General features: G+C 46.1%; 1 long non-coding RNA gene across 1 annotated transcript in view; it reads left to right on the top strand.

The window, feature by feature from the left end:
* Positions 1-1,046: 1,046 nt before the first annotated feature.
* LOC132686094 (uncharacterized) overlaps positions 1,047-25,099 on the top strand; it is a 64,881-nt gene continuing 40,828 nt past the window's right edge. Inside the window, exons 1-3 of the long non-coding RNA XR_013553022.2 lie at positions 1,047-1,271; positions 7,382-7,498; positions 24,394-24,508. This is a non-coding gene — a long non-coding RNA (uncharacterized LOC132686094). The remainder of the gene's footprint in view (positions 1,272-7,381; positions 7,499-24,393; positions 24,509-25,099) is intronic.

The raw sequence follows: 25,099 nt of genomic DNA on the forward strand, positions 1-25,099 counted from the left end.
ACCACCTTCCTCCTCCCACATCAGCCAGACGCAGCGTGAGGAGCCTGTGGGCCCGAGGACAAGCCCGGTGGATTCAGGTGTTTTTTAGCGCCTGGCTTGAAGCAGCACCCTCAAGGCAACGAGGCACAACACCCTCCAGTTCCCCAAGCCCCCCTTCCCCTCTCTGCGCCCTTCTCTGCTCCCACAGCTAAGCGGAAAATACCCCTTCGCTTTTCGGAGGCCAAGAGAGACGGCACCGAGACCCGTAGCGAGCCGCCCTGCCCCGGGGGAGGGTGCGGTGCCCTGGGCGGCTTCCGTCCAGGTGACAGGGACTGAAGTGTAAAGGGAAGGGGCAGTTCAGTGAATAAATGCATGTTCGTCAGTCATGTTCAGCCCGGGACTCCAAGACACCGACCGGTGATAGTCTGGATTCTACCACCGGCTGTAAAAGTCCAGTGGCCCAGAATATGCACACTTGGGGAAATTTAAAGCGCCATTGAAATAGTAGAAGTTACCGTCTTCGTCTGCACTGTTGGCATTACTACCATTCCGGTTTCTTCTTTTGCTAAAAGTGGATTCGTTCCTGGCACAGAATGATAGCAACATTATACCGAGCGTTGCTCGGCGCCAGGCATTGTTCTTAATTGTCTGGGTGTTCAGCCCGCCGTGGGAGGGAGCCGCGATCGCGGGGGCGTGCAGTTCCCGCAGCGCCCACTGGGAGGCGCAGGCACCGCACTTTGTCTGGAGCCGGGTGCCCGCGCGCCCGACCGACCACGGGATCCCCATCTGCGACCCTAGACCCCGGTGCCCAGTCCGGACCCGGGCAGGCCTCTGAGGCCTCACCAGGCCTCGGGCTCTGACAAAGGCCTTCCCTTTGGAAGAAACTCCTGGGGGATTCCCATCTCACAGAGCAGGTTTCAAGGCCACGGGCTTGGCCACACACACCTGGAATGGGGGTGGGGGGGCAGTGAGAATGTACGGGGTGGAGGGAGGGAGATGGGGGTGGGGAGCAGTGGCGCCACACACCTTGTCAGGTAAGGCCCCGGTCTGCCGGCCCCTTCCCCCCCCCCCCCCCCTTTCCCCCAGGTGTCCTTGCTTGGCATTTTCTCCAGAGTTCCCAGAGTCCTGTGGGAAATGGCCCTCTTCCGTCCTGACCCTTCCTCCACATCTGGGCAATGAACCATCTGCCCGGTTTGAACTTGATTTTCAGCTTGTGACAAGAGAAACCGCTGAAGCTGAGGCACTGGAGCTTCCTGTGAACACCAGCCAGCAAGCAAGTGGACCTGGAACAAGTAAGTACCTGGGGATTTACGGACTCCTCCAGCGTAAACCCCTTGGGGCACTAACCACCTTCTGCTTCTTTGGTACATCCTCCCAACACCTAGGATGCTTCGGTACCCGCAGGGGGCTGGTGAACGCTCTTTGTCTGACAGTGTAATAGGTAGCTGGAGAGCACATCAGGACAACTGGGCCGGGGCTAGTTGTGTCAAATGCAGATACATTCTTAAAGGTTCTAATTCAGGAAGATGAGGATGGGACCCAGGAGTCTGCATGTTTAACAAGCCACCTTTCCCGCAAAGGGATTCTGAGGCACTAGAATGTGACGAGAATATGACCGCACTTGGACAAATATCACCAAAGCTTTTAGGAACCACTGTACCACGAGAAGCTTGGAGTCCGCAGTCCCACCTTCCTTTCTGAGCCTGGCCTCCGGCTTGATGTGGCTTCCCCTCCTCCTCCGCCCCTCAGTTTTCCCAGGCCTCCTTTTGTTTGTTTGTGTTTCTGACCTCCCTGGAATGTTGAACCTGATTTCTTCAGAAGGTAAGCTCTTCATTCGCATCAACCTGAACTCTTAGGACGCTTCAAAACCCTTGTGCAGCGTGAGATGAACTCCATGATAAATGAAGTTTTCCTTTTGTAGCCAGTCTTCTAGAACCTGCATTCTGCAACCACTTCATTTTCTTTTCTTCTTTTTTAATTTTCTTAGCGTTTATTTATTTTTGAGAGAGAGAGAGAGAGAGAGCATGTGCGCAAGTGAGAGAGGCGCAGAGAGAGAGAGGGAAACACAGAATCCAAAGCAGGCTCCAGGGTCTGAGCTGTCAGCACCGAGCCCAATGTGGGACTCGAACCCACAAACTGTGAGATCACGACCTGAGCCAAAGTCGGACGCTTGGGGCGCCTGGGTGGCTCAGTCAGTTAAGCATCCGACTTCGACTCAGGTCACGATCTCGCGGTCCGTGAGTTCCAGCCCCGCGTCGGGCTCTGTGCTGACAGCTCGGAGCCTGGAGCCTGTTTCGGATTCTGTGTCTCCCTCTCTCTCTGACCCTCCCCCATTCATGCTCTGTCTCTCTCTGTCTAAAAAATAAACAAACGTTAAAAAAAATTATCATTCAAAGTCGGACGCTTACTTGACCAAGCCACCCAGGCACCCCCATTTTCTTTTCTTAAGTGGAGGAGTTTTGATCTGAGCCTAAACCACCCCTACTCCTCCCCCCCGCAATTCTCTGAGCTTCCTGACCTGCAGATATCAGGGCTGTCAATCACAATGACTAATTTCTAGACTCTTCGTGGAATTAGGGGGGCAGATTTATGTATGTATGTTTGTATGTATTTGAAATAAATTAGGAAATGCTCACATTTCTTTATCTACTGGAAGAATGTGACGTAAGCGCACTTCTTTGGGGTTTCTTTTTCCTCAGCTCAGCCTTCCATCATAAAAATAGAAGGTTGGGTGACAAATAAATCATACTGAAAGTCTTCAGTTGGGCATTTGATATTGTATTGTTAAGAGGCATATTTTATAATTGCTCTGATAATACCAGGGATGATGTTTGTGACAGTGAGTCAACAGCACCTTCCCTGCTGTCCTCTAATAACCCTGTGGGATGGATACACGGCACCACGAGGGGATCATCACAGAACATTAATAAGGTGGGAGGCTGAGTGCTGGCGCCGGGAGCCTTCAGAGACAGAAAGCAGGAGCTAGGCCAGACAGGCCCATTGTGTCTGTGCTTTGAGAGAGAAGTGAGAAGTGGAAAATAGTCTCTTACCTTCCCAGCAAATATAGGGCCTGCCTTGCTCAGAATTTCCTCTGACTTTGGGAGACCCTGGCTGCCTGATTACACAGAGTCAGGGCAAGGCCAAAACTGTCCATGAGAGTTCAGGAAAATGAATGTCCTCTCAACACTCAGAGTGCTGATGGGGTCTGCATGGGGTGAGAGAATTTGGGGGAGGGTTGTAACGGAGCTCCCCAAGCATCTGGAACCCTCTAGAAGACTGGGCGGGTCCATTGCAGTCACTTTCCAGGAGTTATACCTTGAAGTGAAATTTGGCAATGTTTTTGCCAATGTTTAATGAGGCTTTGGGAGAGAGTGCATTTCCTTCTTCATTGGCAGGGTGCTGAACTTGCTGGAACCATCTCTGCTACGGCCACAGAGACAGTGGTTCATTTTTATTTGCTACTCACAGAGAGCTTGCTCTGGGACAGCCCAGAGAGGTCTGGGGACCCTCTCTCCCCCCCCCCCCCCACCCTACCCCGCGGCGGACCACACAAAGGGAAGTGCACACCCAGATCTTCCAGGCAGCCGCTGGGTTCCAGGACAGGGACTCTTAAGGATTTATTTTGACCACCCGAGTGCCAGGTGTCCCATTTCCACTTCTTTAAATTTCCCAGAATCCTTGAGAGGTGTCCGTGTGATTGCCCGCTTACAGATGAGGAACTGGAGGCTGCGGGAGGCCAGTGACTTGGCCCCAAGTCACAATCCCCTGCTGAATATGGTGCCACCCACCTGGGCAGCCTGGGTGCCTATGACATTGAGAGCTTCAGTAAGTATACGTGTAGTGAGGGACAGAAGGCAGGTTTGGGGAACAAGCCCGTTGTGATTCATGATCCAAATTCTTTCCACCGTAGTTGAAAAGCCACGATGGAGATTTCAGCTTTTTTACTAGAGACCCAAGAAATCTGTGTCCCTACCTCCTCTGCTTTCATTCTGGAGCTGCGTAAGCCAATGATCATGTCATGCCCTAAACTAAAGAATAAACTCCATAGTTATAAACACACATTCCAGAGGACAAGCCCGGCTGGTGGGGGCGCAAGTATCCACAGGACAGCTGCACGGAGCCTTGGGATTTATGTCTCAAGTCATCTTCGGGGCTTCCCAGAATGGCATTTTAGAGAAAGAGAGAACCAAAGCATTCCCACTCTGCTTTGTTACTTGTCATAACACCAAGCAGATGACCAAGGGGACAATTCTGGGCCACACTTGAAAGGCCGGGAGGAAAGCACCTGAGTAGTGTTGGCACAATTCAAAGCAGCCTGTCTCGGGCAAGACATTTTGCTTCTGAAACATCTGAAACCATCTTGGCCCTCAAGTGTGGCACAGTTGATCTAAACGTTTTAGAAACCATTGTAGTGCGAGACAGGGAGTGGTGGTCTTTAAGGAGGAGGTCTTCATTTTGGACATTTTGGACATTTTGGAAATAAGGTGGGCGGAAAGCGGAGGTCTTGCCCAAATGGTTTTCCAGACAAAAACTTTTAAAAAGGTCCCAGAAAAATACATGATGAGACTGACAATAACATAGAAGAAGGCCATCCTAAATTATAATTAAAACTATAACAGATACTCCTCTACTTTGTTTGAGACCCGGTTTAGGTCCCACCTTCTCCAGGCAGGCTCTTGTAGCGACGCTAGCATCGAAGCTCTCTCCTGTCTTTGACCTCATCTAAAGTTTTTATAATGTGTAGAATATTCCACAGTGTTCAAAACAATCCATTCTTATATTTGCTTAAACTTCGTTCTCCAGCACCCAGTGTGGGGTCAGGGGCTACATCTTCTGTGAAAATGATAATGCTAGTAAGCACTGCCTTTAGATCCAGGCAAGAGATCCCTTTCAAGGGATAAGCTCATACCCTCCCTTCTAGAACATTTTCCAGTACCCAGGACCTCTTCCTGGCGTCCCAGGTGTATCTTCCCTGGGTGGACCATGTTGCCAGTCCATGGAATGGCCAGGGGCAGCCACTCGCAGAGTCTGCTGCGATGCAGAACTGGGTGTCCACACACCTGTACAAGAGAGGTTTCATGGCCCCAGAGCCTTTCTTCTCCCCTGGGAAGAAAAGAGGGCTGGGCTGCAGACCGGGCACCAGGGACCGCCTCCCGGTGCCACCACATTCTAGTATGGAGTTTCAAAGAGGCCAAGAATTCTACATTTGAACTGGACTTTCCAGCCTCTGTTGCTCTGAGAGAGGCAATGAGATCAATGGGCAGCAGTTGCCTGGGGCTTGGCTTGGAGTGGGAGGGGCGGGAGAGGTCTCCCAGCAGGAGGAATGCGGGCTGCCATTAGATCTTCCTCCAGGTCCCACACATGTTGGAGGCAGCTTGGGTATGTCCCGGCTGGCTCAGTCCCTGAATGCTGTGTTTAACCCTCATCTTGCTATGGCTAAAACCCATCTGGAGCCAAGAAACGAGTCTCCAAAGAAATGAAATGCCTAGCTTAAAAGGAAAACCATGGGGAAGTTCTGAATAAGTAACTTAAGAAAAACAAAGTGGAAATTACAGGTCCCTGTGATGAATTCAAAGATTGTTCCAAGGTGGAGAGTAATGTTAAATGAGGGAGTTTAAAGCAAAGAAGGGGGGGGGGGGTGGGTGGCAGGTAGGAGAGAAAGGCAACTGACACTGAACTGAGAACGTACCAAGGCTCCGTCTCAAACAAATGTGCGTTATGTGTAGTAAGTGTTCTGTATGCTGCTATAGTGATTTAAAATGCACACAACTTCATCCTTTTAGGCACCACCCATTAAAATGTGGGCAGGTACACACAGTTAGCCTGGACTGTCACTCTCTTCTACACACTTAAAAGATTTACTAAGAAAACTCAGAGAACAAACAAGAGTACAAGGGGAATGTTAGGTTTAATTAAGCAATCAGCTCTTTAAAGGACTTCAGCACAATAATTGTTGGTATGTGAATGTGCCATGAATTATAAATGAGTCATCTGTTCTTTGAAGAAGACAGAACAGGATCTCTTCTTGGAGGGACTTGGGGAGCACTCTGAGTTGTTGAAAGGTAGCAAATTGCATTTCGTGCTCATCAGGCAATAATTACAGTGTCCTTTTAAGCCTAAAAACAACAGGGAACATCTGTTAGGTGTTTATTACATGTGGGCCCTTGGTCGAGTGCCTTCCAGACATTTGGCCCTCACCATAGGCCTATGGAGTACCGGATACTAGTATTGCAGCCATTTCACAGATGAAGAAACTGAGGCCCTTGGCACCTTGCCCAAATTACCCAGCTACAGGCGCAATGTGCTCTGTGCCCTTAAAAGTTCACTGTCTAGTATTTAAGGTTGTACATTTTCTAATTTTATTACGTTCAGGCCAGCTTCATCTCCCAGCTGATCCAAATTCGGCGAGCTTCACTAAAATAATATCAAGTATTTTTCTAGCCAATGAACTGTTGTCATGTATTATAATAGGAATGAGGGGGAAACTCACTGTCTTACGGAACACCCAATCCACACTTGGGAATCGACTGCCCAAAGAGAATGCTTGTTTCCAGATTGTAGTGTAGTATTTATTATGCCTGAACAATGACCGGAACAGTGATGATTTTGTAACAAAACCTCAGGGAAGCTATTAACAAGTTGGCATTTCTAATTTGTGTGGAAATGCTCATTTTATTTATCAGAAAATTATAGCAATGGTGTTCACTTAATTAAGAATTGATACTGTGGAGGGGAATTTTGTGTGTGTGTGTGAAATTCATAATATTGCAGACGAACATGAACGGGAACGCAAAAGAAAACTGGTTAAATATCTAAATGTCAGCTTATTTTCCTTTGAACTTCTCATTTTACGTGGTTTGAGAGCTGCTTAACAAAGGAATTGTATAAATGCATTGTATCACTTTACAAGATGTTTTTTAGGACAAATTCATGTAAGTAGAAACTGCACTAGGTTTGTAAATAGCCCCAAAGAAAAAGACTTCCAACTTTTGACAACAACTAAGGAAACTACCCGTGTATTACAAGGCAGGTTAAGATCTAATAGCTTTTTCAACTGCCAATAAAGCGTGGGCACGGCTTTACCTGTGTGATAGGTATTATAAAACCAAAAGAATGAGAGTGGTTTGAATGAGAAGGGATCTGAGAAAGGCAGAGAATTTGAGGAAAGCTGGAGACTTGAAGGAGACAAAGAAAATGGGAAGCGGGGCAGGGGAGAACACCCGCCTTTGGTGGCTGACTCCCACACTGTCACCAGGAAACGATGCTCATGTGCTGGGAGCTCTGGTTATCTGCTGGCTCCAAGTGCCCACAGGCGGGTGTGCCACTGCATGGCCCAGACGCCCCAAGCCACCTCACTTCAAGGTCTGGATTCATTTGTTCACAGTAAGCATTTGTTTTACAGGAATTTTGTACCAGGTGCTGGGCTGGGTCAGGGGACACACCCATGAACAAGGATTGCAGGTCCTTGGCCTCTTGGAGCTGACATTCTGGTCAGAGGGACCAGTCTGCAAACAAGGAGGTACGTAATTGTGAGAGTGGCAGATGGTGATCTGTGCTATGAAGAAAATAAAGCAAGGTAAGGGGAATGGGTGTGATGAAGAGGCAGGGGAGCTATTTAAATAGGTGATTAGGAAGGCGTCTCTGAAGTCATGACCTCTTAGTAGGGAAGGAGCCAGCCATGGGAAGCTCCATGGGGAGAGCACTCCAGGTAGATCAAGCGCTAAGGCCCCAGGGCAGGAAGGGGCTGGATGAATTTGAGGTCAAGCAAGAAGGTGCCAATATAGCTGAACTGTAGAAGGGGAGTGAGTGGAAGTCACAGAGGCCAGGTCATGTGGCCTTCCAAGCCATGGCCGGATTTATTGGATTCCCTTCCCAGAGGAGCGGGAAGTCAACGGAAGGTCTTAAGCAGGGAAGCGGGAAGACCAATTTACATTTTTCCAATATGACCCTGTCTAGACGGGGTTATAGGAAGAGGAGAGTAAGGAGATGAATGAAGCGGTGACTAGTCACGGCCTCCACCTTCTTGGCCAAGAGATGAGTCCGACAGTGGGCTCTGTAACCTGCTGGGGGGCTGAAGCCCATCTGTGGACTGTTTTTCTCTGTGAGAGTTGGAGAAGGGCACACTCGCCCCCCTCTCTGTGGAGGTGAGCTACATGCTGCCCCCCGGGGAGCCAGAGAAGGGGGTGGGCAGCATCAGGGCCACACCCCAACTCCCCGAGGCCTGGGAGGTGGGGCAGGGGAGGGGGGCTGCCAGGTCCCAGCAGCTCTCCCTCCCCTTCTGGGCTTGGACGAGGAAGCTCTAACAGCCACAGAGAGGACGGGTAGACTCCGGCCTTGGATCTGAACGTGGGTGGGACCCAAGAGGAGGCAAGCAGAGATGGCATGAGCTTTGGTGCAAGGCTCTCAGGCAGGGAGGACTCCGTGACCCTGGCAGGAGGACAATGCATGTTTTCTGTCCCAACATCCAAGTTACTCATTTTCCCAGGCGATGCTGTGGGACCTGTGAGCAGTACAGCAGCTAACCATTCTTTGTAAAAAAAAAAAAAAGAGTGATGTTTAAACAAAGAAAGAAACGAGAAAACAAGGACAGTGCCTTAGGGTGTATAACATATGGAGCAAAGCAAAATTAATTTGCAAGGATTTCCTTTAAAATGTAGGGAATGGGGTCACCTGGGTAGCTCATCTGTTAAACCTCAAACTCTTGATTTTGGCTCGGGTCATGATCTCACGGTTTGGTTGTGTTCTTGGGTCTGGCCCCCACTTGGGGCTCTGCGCTGACAGCATGGAGCCTGCTTGGAATTCTCTATCCCTCTCTCTCTGCCCCTCCCCCACTCACACATGCGCTTGCTCGCTCTCAAAATAAACATTAAAAAATAAAATAAAACCTAGGGAAAGATCCTGAACACATCCTACGCATTCTAGTGGAAATTAATAAAGATGAACAAATTTCACAAATATTGTCTGTATTGTGTGTGTGGTGCCCTCGTTAGTTTATTGTAGTGGATGCGGCATGTTGGGAGGTTTTCACAGCTGCTCTCCTCCCTCTAGCCCCGGCTCTGGTTTTCCCACAAGGGTTCAAGTTCTTCCACCACGAACTGTCTTGTCTGCCACAGAAGTCGCAGCCTCAGCCCCTGCAGGGGGGTTGGGGTGGGGGGGTGGAGGGGGTAGGTTCAGTCTGGAATGACTGAGGTCAGGGTGGCTCCTGGGCACACAGGGTGAGGACCCTGAAGCAGTCGCGGAGGTGAGACGTGGAAGGAGGTGGGGCACGCTTCACGTGAAGGCAGGGAGGCTCCTCGTCCCTTCCCAGGCGCTGCTGCCCTTCCATGTGGTCTTCGCCTCCGCCAGCCTGGTCTCGTCACAGAACCCCGGAGTCCTCGCGGGCCTAGGATCACCCTTCCGCCAAGCGCGAGAGACGCCCTCCACAAGGGGCCTCTAGAAAGTGCTGCGCGCCCGCGTGTGCGCATGCGCGTTAGCGTTGGTGCGCTCGCACTTCCCGCTCTTACTCAAGCTCCCTCACGTGAGACGCCCGGTCCAGGTGTCGCGCCGGGCCTCAGTTTGGTGTCAGCTACCAGCCTTTGCTCAGCCAGTCGCTGAGGCTTGTCCTCCTCACACAGTCCAGTCTGTCATGGTCACTGCCAAGAGTTCTTTCCCAGGCCGGGCAGCGTCTGGGTCCCTCAGGTAAGACCTCAGGTGGGCCATTCTCACCGGCTCACCTGGCACGTCTAGACACACCCACCCCCCCCCCCCCAGCCGGTCTCCCAGCCGAGCACCTAAAGCCAGCACCTAAAGCCGGGGTGAGATGGGCAGCCAAGGACAGGTTGGCTTAGCCTGCAGCAGAATCTCCTGGAGAGCTTGTTAAAAACTACTTGTTCCTGGCCCCACCCCGCGGGGCCTCATTCACTAGGGCGGGGCCTGAGAATCTGCATTTCAAACTCCGGCACTAGCCCCGCCCCCGTGATTCTGACACGGCGACTGTCTGTCCCTAGACTGGATTAGGGCGAAGCAAAGCTGGAGGTCACGAGACTGGTGTGAGCTGCTCTGTGCGTGACGGATGGCAGAGGCCTGTAGGCACCAGGCCGCACCAGAGAGAGGAAGGGGAGGAGATGGACCCCAGGAACAGGAGGGAGCGGGGTTTGAGAAGATGGCCTCCTGCTGGATGGGGGAGGAAAGGAGGCGGGGGCGGGGGCGGCAGCCGCACTGCAGGCCCGGTGCTTTCCCAGGAGAGTGTGGGCTCTCACACCTGCAGCGGAGGCCCGCTCCCTCTCCTGCTGGGGCTCTGGCCGGTTCTGCCCCCTGCCAGCAGCTCCCCGCTGGGGGACCAGCCAGGGCCCCTCCCTGGGAACACTCGAGTTACAGCCGGGCCTTGGCCGCAAACGCGGCCTCTCCATGGCCCCTGCCTGATAAAGTTACCACATTCGAAGTGTGACAGATTTTTGGAGGAAGCCAGAAGTAGAAACCGTGGCTGACCCCAGGCCCTGAACTCACTCAGTGGTAACAACAGCACCTGATGTTTCCACAACCCTCCTGTTTGGGGGGATTTAAAAATGCCTCAACCCCATATGGGCTTCATGACCCCAGATTTTTTTTCAAATGACATACCCAACAGATGGGCACACAAAAGTGTAAAAGTTACTTTTCTTTTTCATCTGTTCGTTACGAAGTCGGAGGAACATTAGTCCGTTCTACAGATAGGGATCATTTCTGGATCTAAATGCCTTCCTAATTTTGGAGATTCTACCTTGACGCCGCTCTTTGCTTACAGAGTTGTCCTTTTAGACGATCCCCGTGGGTGATACCAGGGGCCTTAGAGAACCATTTTGCCCCAGAAGCTCACCTGAGAAATTTACCTTCTGCTGGCTTTGTGTTCATGCAGAGCACCTGGTTTAGGGCTCCGCCCACAATGGTAACCTCGGAAGGGCTGCTGACCCTCACTGTGGGTCTGGGCTCCAAGGGAAGGGGTGCTGAGCCTTCGGCCCAAAGACTTCATGGAGATTATGAGATCCTTCCACAGATGAGGTAGGAAATGGGGATTTGGGTCAAAGTGGTTATCTGAACTCCCTAGAAAAAAGTATCTGGGCCAAAGTTTGTGTGCTAAGGCTTAATTGGCACATGCAGTAGTTATGAAAGCAGCCAGAGTGAGAAGAAAAGGCAGGCAGGCAGGAAAGCACATGTAAGGGGGTGTGTTACCAACCTAGCCGCAGCGTCACCGAGAAAGGCAGCCTTTTGCTTGATTACACAGCATGTCTTCCAGATGGGCCAAGTGGATCCTTCACACTTCAGAGTGTGAGAGAAGGAAAGGGAATTTATGTGCTGGCTCTTTCCTGTCCTCTTGTCGATGTTCTCTCCAGGGTGCGTTCGTTCATTCCCCAGTTTGGAGCTGTGTTACCTAGCCTTTCCAGTAGTCCCTGGTGAAGCCAGATCTCATGTCCCACATTTCACTTATTCAGACTTGGCCTCGTGTTAGGCATGATAAAACACTTACAGAAGCCCAGTGTTCACTCAGGAGTATGAGGAACAGCAGCTGAGGCCAGGGGATGGGGGGGGGGGGGGTGCAGTCCTGGGAGATACATGCCCGTAGCTGGGCTCGGTGACAAACGAGGAGTCAGGGATTTTTGAGAGGATGTTATTCTTTTGTCTTGCCTCTGAAATTGTGGCCCCATTAGACCTCCAAATGCCATTTGCAACTTATTCTTTCCTCTAGACTCACATCTGTCTTTAGTAACATATGGCAGTGAGAAGGAAAGTCCTGGAGAAGTAGCGGGGGAAAAAAATTCAAATACCCTCACTTCGCAAACCACCGCATCCCATTTCTGCGCCATGCTCTAATACTTACTGTGTGACCTCGTGGAAGTCACTTAACCTCTGAGACGATATGGCAATTTCATGGGAGTCAACGTAATGCATACAACATAGGGTCCTTTTGGGAAATCAATGAAACAAACGAATGTATAAGCTCTTTCAAAACTCTGGTGTGATCTGGTGACGAGCTGTTATTCTTACTTCCCTTCTTCCTGCAGCACCACACCATCCCTCTTGAGACACTTGTGGCTTCTTTCTGGGACTCCTGACCTTGGGCCCGGCTATGTGTCTAGCAGGTCTCCCTCCATTCTGACCGCCAGCTGTTCTGCCCCTTCAAGCTCATCTGTCCCTTGAAACCACCTCTCCTGGACATTCTTTTAGGGAGAGTCTTGACATTCATATCAGGGATCTGTTAGCTATAATGCTTTGCTAGGGCGAGGATTTCACAATTTCACAATAAAAGGAGCTTTCTTTTGAAACAATGAGTAAGCTTTCCACGAGTACCAACATGTCGGGAACCATAAGAGCTTGCATGAGAAAAGCTGGTGTTCCTGTGTCCTAGAGCCTTTGCATCAGGCTGAAAAGAAACAAGGTCAGTGTGTTCATTTCATGGCTAAGCCTTTTGTCTCCCTTAACGTCCTTTCCTATGTATCATCTCCTTTTAGCTCCCAGTAACCCCTACAAAGAAGAAAGGGCATCTCCATCTTCCAGTGGAGGAAGCAGAAGTTCAGAAAAACTGACTGATTTGCCCAAGGCCCAGAACAGCCAGTCTGAGGCCAGGCAAAACAAGAAACTGTGTCTTCTGGTTCCAAGCATTTTCTATTAAACACTGCTGTTATTTGTTTTGGCTTGTTCTTACTCCCTTTATTCTTGATTTTCACAGCGACTTCCTTCTGCAGGGAAAGTGTCCTGGCTCCTACCAGGTGCTTGTATTCTGGGTAACACAATTTCTTTAATTCACCAAGAAAGTCAGTCATAGAACCATCAGCTGTGAGGGGTCAACCCGAGACCACAAGGCCAGCCTCCTGCCCTTAGCTCGGTGGAGGCCTAAACCACGTTTCCTGGCTGGTTGAGGGACCCTTGGGATGCCATGACCTGCCCCACAGTTGAGAACAGAAGAAAGGTCTCAGTATCTGTCAACTCAACCTCATGTTTTGGGGCTCCCCTTGGGATGGGGGTACCTATGCCCCACTCTCACCCCTGAGACATCATGGCCAGGCTGGGTAACTACAGGTCTTTTATTGTGCTGTTGTTCTGCTGGTTTCTGGTTGAGGGGGCTGTGCAAAGCAGTGGTATTTTGAGAGGAGGTCTGGGGGGTGGAGTGGAGTGAGTAGGGGGTGATGGAAGGGGAGGCAGGAAAGGAGATTGAGAGAGGACGTTGGGAGAAAGCAGAGATGCCAATGGCGATGGAATGTGGCTCCATGTTTTCCGTTTACTCCTTTTGTTTCCTTGTGAAAGGTTCTGTTGGACTTATGTTATTAACTGGTGCTTCAGGAGCTGGGTGTGTGTGTGTGTGTGTCAGAAGTGGGATGGCACTAGCTGGGCATGGGATTAAAGCAGGGGCAGCCTAAATGCTCCTAGTCACATGCAGGTCACAAAATGCTGGCCTACGTCATCAGGGCATCAGTCTCTGAATCTAAAGATAGATGTTTATCAAGAATTCCTCCTTTATATCAATTCCAAATCATTCCTCTTTTAACTCAAATTTAAGTCCATTTCTTTTGGTTTGGCTCAAGTCAAATCCTTGCCAGCAGACCAAACTCTGACTCACAAAATCCAGAACTGCAGAGTAGCTGAGGAAGGAAGATGTGGCCGGAGTCCAGCTGTGGAAAATGCAGGAGACTGTTACAGAGGCTGGGGCTGTTGCCCAGCTATTACTGCTCTGTAGGAAAACTAGTGAATGATTCCCACTCGGTGAATATAGGGGAAGCCAGAAACACCTGGCTTTTCCCGTGGTAGAAGTTCGGATGTTGAGTGACACCAATCTGAAGGAGTCAACAACACTGACCACGATATGGAACAATGGCATTCATCATTATTTCAAATGTATCCAGAATTTGTCAGTCACCATTTTATCTCCTCTGCCCGATTCTGCCTCACGTGCCAATCCCTCTTCTGTCTCTATGGGTGATGGCTGGACCTAAGCCCATACCTACTTTCTCAGCATGAAAGCCTTCCTCGCTTGTAAACACAGTCCCTTCTCATTAAGCTAAGGGTGTTGTGTGTGGAAACACACCAAGTGCTTGCCTTGGTCCTTTCAGCTGTTACAACAAAATGCCACGGACTGGGTGGCTTGTAAACAACAGAAGATAATTTCTTATAGTTCTAGAGGCTGAAAGTCTGAGGTCAGGGTGCCAGCGTGCTCGGATGAAGACCTCTTCCAGGTCACAAACTTCTCATTGTATCCTCACATGGTGGAAGGGGCTAGGGAGCTCTGTGGGCTCCTTTTATTATGAGGGACACTAACCCGTGTCGTGAGGGCCCAGCCCTCATGACCTAATCCCTTCCCAGAGACCCCGCCTCCTAAAACCATCGAGGTGGGCCTTAAGATTTAGCATATGAATCTGGGGAGGGGCACAGACCAAAGCAGTGCTATAGTTTGCAAACTTAGTGTCTACCTCCATACAGGGCCCCCACCTCTAAAGGTGACTAGGTTTTTGCTGTATGTGTTTTTTAAAATGAAGATGCAAATATTTATCCATATACACATATGTGTAGGTTGTACATTTACAGATCAAAGACAGGGAAGGTAACTAGGTCTTAAATGACAATAACCTATCTGTTTTTGAGGACCATTGTTTTTTTGTGTGTTTTTTTTTTTTTTTTTTTTTTTTATCAGCTACCATTTAGATTTCAAGGCACATTTTCTCATTTCACTTGACACATGAGAAAATTGTTGCCAGCTAGTTGAGCGGTAAGGTGAACTTGACTGTGATAATGGGACACAGCTCAGCAAAGACAGCAAGGTCAGCTGACCAGTGTTCTGTTCTCCTGTGCATGCTATATCTACTGACCTGGTTCAGGATCACCTCTTTGTTCTCCAAAGGACTATCAGATTAGCACCAGCATGGTCCAAGAATGTCTTTTGTACAATTAACCGGTAAGATTCAAAGAAGTTGATTAATATTTAAAATTAATCCCAGAAAGCTAACTTTGCATTGAGCTGTCAGCCTAAATTCCTTTTCTCAGATGGGTCTAGAGATTCTTGGGCAGCTAGGGAAAATATCTTGCACAGAACATAATCTGTTGAAATCTCTATTCCTGCTATGCCTACTGTATCAGTCAGATCAGCGAGAGATGCTAGAGTAAAAAACAGACCCCCAATTTTAGGATTTATGCAACTGAAGTTTATAGCTCACTATAGGTTTGGGCACTTATCCAGGGCAACTGTCCTCACATGTTGACTCAACATTCCATCCAGATTTCTTGCTCTTGCTTGTCAATACACACTTCCCTGATTGCCACGACAGGGAAACAGCAAGGATGAGCAAGTCAGTGCTTCCAGCTGGAAGTGACATGTGTCACATTTCATCTGCATAAACAAGTCCCATGGCCACACCAAACTCTAGGCAGACAGGTGTATCTCTTACTGGTTTCTGTAAAACAAACCACCCAAACTTATGTTTTTAACAACACAGCTTATCATTTCTCGTGTTTCTGTAAGTAGGCTGGGCAACTCTTTTGCTGGTTTTACCTGGGTTTGCTCATACAGCTGTTTTTGGCTGGAGGATCAGATGGGCTGAATTGATGTCCTAGATTCACGTGTCTGGCAGTTGGTGCTGGCTGTTGGCTGGGGTGCCTCGGTTCTTCACCACATGGTTTCCCATCCTCCAGGAGGCTTAACTGACTTCCTTACACGATAGTCTCAGGACGGTGTTCCAAGATGACAAAGGCAAGAGCTACAAGGTCTCTTAAACCTGAGCTCCAGAACCCACACAACACTTCTGCCACATTCTGTTGGTCAAGGTCAGTTACAAGGTCAGCCCAGATTCAAAGAATGGGGAAATAGTCTCTTGATGGAAAGAGTTGTAGTTATCATAGCCATGTGTTTTGATCCATTTCAGCAGGGAACGTGTACAGTCTCTTCTTGTTATTTGTGGTAGTTAGGTACTATCAAGTCATTGAGAATACTGAATTAGAGAATATTGAGCCATTGCTTCTAGGAGGGAATACAGGGTTAGGTTCCTGTGAGCCTCTGGATACAGCATTTTCATCAAGTGATCAATACATGACCTTGTTTTATGTGAGCATCTATTTATTAACACCTTATTTAGTATATATTGTTGAGTCATGGCTAACAGCTCTGTAACTCATGCCTAAATGAAGCGTATTTAATACGTATTTTCTCCATAAGACACATCACAGCCTTCTTGTGCTTAGGAACACTAGAAAACATTTCAACATTACACTTGGGGGCCATTTAAATATGAAATCACCAACAAAAAGTACAAAAATGTGAAAAAAATGCCATGAACTAGCCCCCCAAAAGGACATGTCTATAGTATAAGAGCTGAAACAAGAAGGCAAAACAACACCTTTGTTTTACCTCAGCAGGGAGTGTGTGTGTGTGTGTGTGGGGGGGGGTGGGTACAAATCAGATTTGTCCCCACTCCGCACATGTCCACGAATGACCATGAAGGCAGGGTGAGCATTGATTTGGACGTTACAAATAAATTGTAGCAAGTAGGCACATTTTCAAGTGTAGAACCCACAAATAATGAGCATTGACTGTGTATAGAAGAGGGAAACCAGATTGCTGAACAGTAGTAAATTCTGTCACACTCATCATGGGAAAACAGGAAAGAGATGAACACTTATGGAGTACTTACTATGTGCTGGCATTATGCATTTATTATAGTATATAATATACTTTAATATCATCTCTTTTTATATGTTGCTGGATTCAGTTTGCTGGTGTTTTGTTGAGAGCTTTTTCTTGTGATGTCTTGGTCTAGTTTTGGTATCAAAATCCTCTTAGATTGAGTTAGGAAGTATTCCCTCTTGTGTTTTTGGAAGAGTTGATAAAGAACACAATCCTTCATAAACTTTTAGTAGAATTCACCAATGAAGCCATCCAGTACAGGGCTTGTGGGGAAAATTTTTATTACTAATTCAGTTTCTTGGCTCAGGTCTAGTCAGATTTTCTTTTCTTTTTTTGAGAGAGACAGCGTGCACACACAGCCGGGGCAGAGGGAGAGAGAATCTTAAGCAGGTTCCACGCTAGGTGAGGAGCCTCATGCAGGGCTCTATCTCGCAACTGTGAGATCATGACTTGAGCTGAAATCAAGAGTTGGATGCTTAACAGCCTGAATCATCCAGGTGCCCCAGATTTTCTATTTCATCTTGAGTCAGTATTGGTGGTTGTGTCTTTCTAGGAATTTGTCCGTTTCATCTGGGTGATCGAATTTGTGGATATAACCATTGTTCATAATATTCTGTTATAATCCTTTTTATTCCTGTGAGGTCAGTGTGACCCCTTCGTCTTCCCTGATTTTAATAATTTGAGTGTTCTCTCTTTTCTCTTGGTCAATGTAACTGAAAGTTTGTCAATTCTTTTTCTTTTTTCAAAGACCCAACTTTTAGTTTTCTTGATTTCTATTTTTCCTCTTTATTCCATTTATTTTCACACTAATATTTATTGCTTGCTTTCTTCTACTTGCTTTGGATTTTGTTCTTCCTTTCTAATTTTTTTTTAATGTTTGTTTAATTTTGAGAGAAAGAGACAAAGTGCAGGCAGTGGAGAGGGGGGTGCAGAGAGAGAGGGAGACACAGAATCCAAAGCAGGCTAAAGGCTCTGAGCTGTCAGTACAGAGCCTGACGCGGGGCTCGAAACCATAAACCGTGAGATCATGACCTGAGCCGAAGTCGAATGAATACTCAACCGACTGAGCCACCCAGGCACCTCTTTCTTTTCTAATTTCTTAAGGTGCAAATTGATTTGAGACCTTTCTTCTTTTTTAATATAGGCATTCACAGCTTCTAAGCAGTTTCTGCTGCAAACCACAAGATTTGATATATTGTGTTTTATTTTCATTTATATCAAACTTTTTATTCTAATGTCCTTTGTTATTTCTTTTTTTTGACCCATTGGTTATTTAGGAATGTATTTAATTTCTATATATTTGTAAATTTCCCAAATTACCTTCTGTTCTTGGTTTCTAATTTCATTCTCTTGTGGTTGAAGAATGTACTTCCTATGATTTTAATCATTTAAAAATTGAGACTTGTTTTACAGTGAAACATGTGGTCTTTCCTGGAGAAAGATCCGTGTGCACTTGAAGAATATGTATTCAGTTGTTATTGGGTGAAGTATTCGATAGATATATTCTGTCTCATTGGGTTATGGTGTTATTCAAGTCTTTGGTTTCCTTGTTGACTTTCTGCCTGGTTTTTATCATTCATTATTGAAAGCGAGATATTGAAGTCTTCACCTGTTTTTGAATTATCTATTTCAATTCTGTCAATTTGCTTAGATTTTGAGACAGTTTATAAGTGCATAGATGCTTGTAATTGTTTTATCTTTTTTGAGATTGACCGTTTTATCATAGAATTTCTTTTTCTCAAGCAACAATTTTGCCATTTACTGGTATGATACAGTAAAATTAATTAGTATAGTATTTTGTCTGATATTAATATAGTTACCCCAGCTCCCTTCTGTTTACATGGTATATTGCTTTCCATTGTTTTACTTCCAACCCAGCTATGCCTTTGGATCTACAGTGTATCCCTTACATAAAGCATACATTTGTATCAGGTTCATTATTTTCATCCATGCTGCCAATATCTGCCTGTTAACTGGAGTGTTGAAGTGCTGGTCTTATTGAGGATCCTTTCTATGTGATGAGTTGATTCTTTCCTGTTATTTTCAAGATTTTCGCTTTGCCTTTGGCTTTTCATAATTTGATTAGTTTGGTTTAGCTTTTATGTCTCTGAAAATCATAGGTGAAGCTCAAGCTGTTCCCCAAAATTGGCATAAAGTAACCACTTTTAACCAATTCCGTCACTAGGAAAACTCTAGTGCTATAGCCAATCATTATAAAAACTTAACAGCCTCTGTATTTTCACTGTATAAGCTGTTCTAAACTAATAATCCTCTGAGCCTCATTCTGCCATTGGTTTGAAAGCTCCCAGTTTGCAAACTGTTTTTATGTGCACAAACTAATTAAACTAATTAAACTCTCACTAATTTAACTCTATTTTAATGATCTGGTGATATGATTTAATTTTATTATTTCTGGTTTTTTTACAGTATCTAATACATAAATAGTAGATTTATTGTGAGGATTATATAGGCAAATATACATAAACCCCAATAACTGGGTCTCATTTAATGCTACGGTAATTTTTTCTCCTTTTGGAAACTCATGCTCAAAGGGTGGTAATGCTACTCCCATTTGTGTCAAATTATTATTTTTTTATTGAGGTGTAATTGACACATAACATTATATGAGTTTCGGGTATAAACATAATGGTTTGATATTTGTATACATTGTGAAATGATCCCCACAATAAGTCTAATTAATATCTGTCACCATACATAGTTACAAAAAATTTTTTTCTTGTAATGAGGATGTTAAAAATGTACACTTAGTAACTTTCAAATATGCAATACAGTTTTATTAACTATTGTCACCCTGGTTCACGTGATATCACCATGACTTATTTAGTTTATAACTGGAAGTTTGTACCTTGTGGCCGCCTTCAGTCATTCATTGTACCAGCCCTATACCCCCGCCCACCCCCCACCCCCCAATCTCCAGTCTGTCCTCTGTACCTCTGAGCTGGTTTTCCTTTTGTTTGGTGGGTTTTTTAGATTCCACATAAAAGTGAGATCATCCAGCATTTGTTTTTCTCTGACTTACTTCACTTAGCATAATGCCCTTGAGGTCCATCCATGTTGTTGCAAATGGCACAGTTTCATTCTTTTATGGCTGATTAGTATTATGTGTGTGTGTGTGTGTGTGTGTGTGTGTGTGTGTGTGTGTGACATCTTCTTTATCCATTGATCCACTGATGGAGCTTCAATTGTTTCCATGGCTTAGCTATTGTATATAATGTTACCGGGCACCTGGATGGCTCAGTTGGTTAAGCATCTGACTTCGGCTCAGGTCATGATCTTGTGGTTTGTGGAATGAGCCCTGCGTCAGGCTCTGTGCTGACAGCTTGGAGCCTGGAGCCTGCTTCAGATTCTGTGTCTCCCTCTCTCTCTGCTCCTCCCCCACTCATTCTCTGTCTCGCTCTGTCTCTCAAAAATAAACATAAAAAAAATTAATGCTGCAATGAACACAGTGGTGCACATATCTTTTCAAATTAGTGTTTCTGTTTTCTTCACAGAAATACCTAGAACTGGAATTGCTGGATCATATGACAGTTCTATTTTTAACTTTTTGAGGAACCTCCACACCGTTTTCCATAGCGGCTGCACCACTTTGCATTCCTATCAGCAGTGCACGAGGGTTCCTTTTCTCCACATCTTCGCCAATGCTGGTTATTCCTTTGACAGTTTGATTTTGATATGGTTAAGGTGCTTGAGGTTCGTTGAGCTTCTTGATATGTAGGTTAATGTTTTTCATCCTCTCTGGGAAGTTTTCAGCCATTATTTCTTCAGATAGTCTTTTGCCCTTTCTTTTTCTTCTGGAACCCCAATTACACGTATGTTGGTACACACATGTTCACGCAATGCTACATACGCGTATGACCCTGTGGATTCCAAGGAATGTGTTGGAGTTTTTCAAAGCCCTATAAACATTTCATTCTACAGATTTGCCTTTGAAACTTTTTGGTTAGCCTACTGTTTACCCCAGCCGTTATACATTACCTCAGGCGTAAAGTGATGTAGTTGCCTCTAGTTGTTGACAAACCTACCACGGTAAAAGGTTTTTCACACTGAGTGAGCTCCAAGATAGGCCAAATCAAGAGAATTTTGTCAGTGGGGCCTGTCAGGAAATCAAACAGATGAAATAATGACAGTTCTCTGGGGGTGAGGTTTTGAAGGTGTTCTAATCCTGTTTTGTCCCCTCCTGTGGTTGGCAGGTTTGTAGTTTTCACTATAATTGAAGACTCTTGGTTTTCAAGGCCACCACAGAACTGGAGGGAATGTACATTAAAATGACACACAGTTGGGGCTCCTGGGTGGCTTGCTTTCTGAAGTGGGATTAGGGAACCAGTAAGGCACAGGCTGTGAATTGTTATTAAGAAATCAAGGGGCACCTGGGTGGCTCAGTCGGTTAAGCATCCAACTCTTGCTTTTGGCTTAGGTCATGATCTCATGGTTTGTGGGATCGAGCCCTGCATCAGGCTCAGCATTGACAGCACAGAGCCTGTTTGGGATTCTCTCTCTCTCTGCCCCTCCCCCACTCATTCTCTCTCTCTCTCTCTCTCTCAAAATAAATAAACTTAAAAAAAAAAAAGGAAATCAGTATTGGGGCACCTGGGTAGCTCAGTTAGTTGAAAGGCTGATCTTGATTTTGGCTCCGGTCATGATCCCAGAGTTGTGGGATCCAGCCCCACACTGGACTCCATGCTGAGCATGGAGCCTGCTTAAGGTTCTTTCTCGCAGGAGCTCCTGGATTCAGTAGGTTGGGTGGCCGATTTCAGCTCAGGTCATTATCTCACAGTTCATGAGCTTGAGCCCCGCGTCGGGCTCTGTGCTGACGTTCAGAGCCTGGAGCCTGCTTCACATTCTGTGTCTCCCTTTCTCTCTCTCTCTCTCTCTCTCTCTCTCTCTCTCTCTCTCTCTCAAAAATAAGTAAACATTAAAAGATTCTCTTTCTCTGCCCCTCCCCACCCCTCTCTCCCCCGGTGCTCTCTCTCTCTCTCTCTAAAATAAAAAAAAGAAATCAGTATTGAGAGTTACAATTTTGAACAGTACATTTTGTTTGCCACCAATCTCCTGGACTCCCAGCTCCCTTCCAACTAGTCGGGAGTTTGTATTAGTCCTTTCCATTCACATCCACTCTGGATGGGGCAAGGCTCAAAGTAAGCCCAGGTCATACGCTTCCATTGCACCCACTCAGGGTCTAAGAGAACAGATCCCAGTGCCTGCCTTGACTCACCCATTTCTTTTCTTTCTTTGTCAACTCTTTTTTTCTTTGCCTTGGATTACCTAAAGCTGAGTTCATTGAGATCTCAATAAGGTCATATTGTAATTGCAAATTCACAACAGGTTTTCAGTTCAACCGGATGAATTTTCATGGTGCTCACAGAGGATGCACTCACTGAGGGCATCTCAATGGAATTGCAGTTTGATAACCAAACAGAAGCACAATGGAAGATTGTGGTGATTAATACAGCCCTATTCACAGCCACCCAAAGATAATCCACTGTTCCCTGTGATTTGAATCCATCAGAAGGAAAGGCGGGGAAAGAAAGGATTTGGTTCCAGCAATTGGAATAATTCTAGGTTTATCTCATGGTGTGTGTTTGGGTTACTGAGGTTAAAAAACTCCTGGTTGGACCTTGAACCCCATGGGAAGCTGCTGCCTGTCCTCTCCTTTGCCTTTGGAGGCTTCCCCACTAGAACACAGCAGATCGCTATTGCTAAGCACGCCCTTCCCACCCTTCCCTGACACTCCAAAAATAACCTCTGCTGAGACCTTCCCTTCACACACATGCATGTGCAGAGTCAGGCGCACGCGCGTGCACACACACACACACACACACACACACACACTCACTCACAGGAATAGCTCTAGCCTCTGCCTTTGTCCTCTACTTTGAACTTTTTCTCAGGCTTCCCCACTGGTCTTCCTTTAGCTGTATACCTGAATTCTTTCTCTCTATAACATGGTTAACAGATGTCTATCACTAGACCATCAGGTTTCATTAAATTTTCAAAATTTAATTAAACACTTTTTGGAGATAGTTATAGATTCACATGCAGTGGTAAGAAATAATACAGGGAGATACCATGTGTTCCTCACCAGGTTTCTCCCAGTGATATAACATCTTGCAAAACTATGGCACAAATGGCAGCCAGGATATTGACACTGGCATAATCCCCGGATCGTACCCAGAGGTCCCCTGTCTCACATGTATGCATTTGTGTGTGCACGTTTAGTTCTATTTTATCACGAGTGGCGGTTTGCCTATCAATCACCATCTCTCATGTTAGTTTTGTATAACCCCACCCATCTCCCTCTCCCCACTCCCTGCTCAGCTCCCCAACCTAACCACTGATTTGTTCTCCATCGCTATAATTTTGTCGTTTTCAGGAGTGTTTTATAAATGAACTCATAAGGGGAGACTGGGTGACCCAGTGGGTTAAGCATCCAACTTAGGCTCAGGTCTTGGTCTCCCGGCTTGTGGGTTCGAGCCCATGTCGGGCTCTAGGCTGACCGCTCAGACTGGAGCCTGCTTTGGATTCTGTGTCTCCCTCTCTCTTTGACCCCCCCCCCCCCCCAAAACGCTTGCTTGCAAGCGCTCTCTCTCTCACTCTTTCAAAAATAAACATTAAAAAAATGATCTCATAACATATGTAACCTTTTGGGATTAGCTTTTTTCACTCAGCCTAATTCCCCTCTGATCCACCCAAGGTTTTCTGTATATCAGTGGTTTCTACCTGAGTAGCATTCCCAGGTATAGATGGACATTTGATTTAACTGTTTACCCAGCGAATATCTGGGATATTCAGGATATCTGGGTTTCCAGTTTGGGACTAATTGGAATAAAGCTGCTATGAACATTCATATACAGGCTTTTGTGTGAACATAAAACCTATGTTTTCATTTCTCTGGGATAAGTGCCCAAGAGTACAGTTGCTGGGTCATGTGGTAATTGCATGTTTAGATTTATAAGAAACTACCAAATGTTCTCCAGAGTGATTGTATCTACCAGCAATGTGTGAGTGATCTAGTTTCTCTGCATCCTTGCCAGCAATTGGTATTATCACATTTTTAAAAAACTTTAGCCATTCAATAGGTATACAGTGAAATCTCATTCACTCGTGAAAAATCTAATTTTAAAAATCTATTTAATATTTTAACTTTTGTTGATTACTTGCACAGCTTTCATAGATTTTTATTTTTTGGGGGCTTATTTACAACTGAACAATTGTGTGAAGCACTGAAAAATTTCAAATAGTATTTCACATAATTTCATTTCACTCATTTGGTCACACATTTTTCAATATGCTAAAAATTCTATCAGTGCTGGCTTTTCAGACATGACTTGGTGTACAATATTGAAACCCTTTCAACAATTGTCAACTCAAAAGTTAACATGACATATACTGACTGTATGAATAACGTAGTCAAATGACTCTTCCGGCCTTTGTGGGCCTATTATAAAGGGAATTGCTTTGTCCACATACCAATTATGTTTCTGTACATATAAAATAGTTTTCTTTTTTTAAAGGTATATATTTACTTATTTATGAGACAGAGCAAGGGTGAGCGGGGGAGGGGCAGGGGGTGAGCGAGAATCCCAAGCAGGCTCCAAGCTGTTAGCACAGAGTCCAACGCGGGGCTCAGTCTCACAAACCTTGAGATCATGACCTGAGCCGAAGGCAAGAGTCAGCCGCTTAACCGACTGAGCCATCCAGGTGCCCCATAAAATATTTTTCTAATTAAAAACTTCAACTATGAAAAAATAGACACCTGGCTATTTCTCTTCCAGCCCTTCCGAAATGAGGATTCACTTAAGCTGCCTCCCTGATTCCTCTACTCCGTGCAGGCCATGTCCTACCCCAGCTTTAAAGCCGTCATACCTGTACCTCAGAGAGAAAAAAGAGGTAAGGTGGGGAAGGCCCAGTGTTTCAGGCTCCTATTTGTCTGGGAGGGGAATCTGACATTTTTAGCAGAAGACTAAAACATTTACTTTGAAAAAAGTAGAGACCCAGTTGCCTAGATACTGTCAGGAATACAGATCATTGAATCTGTGGGTGGCCTTAGTTGCTTTGTCCCTATCTGAGTGTCCAATGTGTTTAGGGGAAAATGAGACCGTTCTAACAAACAACCCATACCTGCTTGGGCTTTCTCTGTGGCCCTCTGGGTGTGTAGGTGTGTGCATCACATACCCCCACATATGCAGGTAATGAATAGCTTAGTATAAAAACTCTGCAACAAATATCAATTCTGTAAATTACCAGGGAGTCCTAATTGGGTTTGCTAGCAAAGCAACTTCTCTAAAGACTATAAATAGTAGGCACGTGCCTCCGTAAGCAGTGCAGCTATTTCTTTTTTAATAAGGGATTCTCATGTTACAAGGACATCACAGATTACTGAATAATTTATTTAATGGTACATGGTATGAGCTTCAGTCTTTGCCAGTGAGCTCATGGCCAAATGTCTAAAGAAGATAAGGTGAGCAAAAGCTAGAGCTC

The sequence above is a fragment of the Panthera onca genome, chromosome F1, assembly GCF_046562875.1.
Source record: "Panthera onca isolate mPanOnc1 chromosome F1, mPanOnc1 haplotype 2, whole genome shotgun sequence".
NCBI classification, from domain to species: Eukaryota; Metazoa; Chordata; class Mammalia; order Carnivora; family Felidae; genus Panthera; species Panthera onca.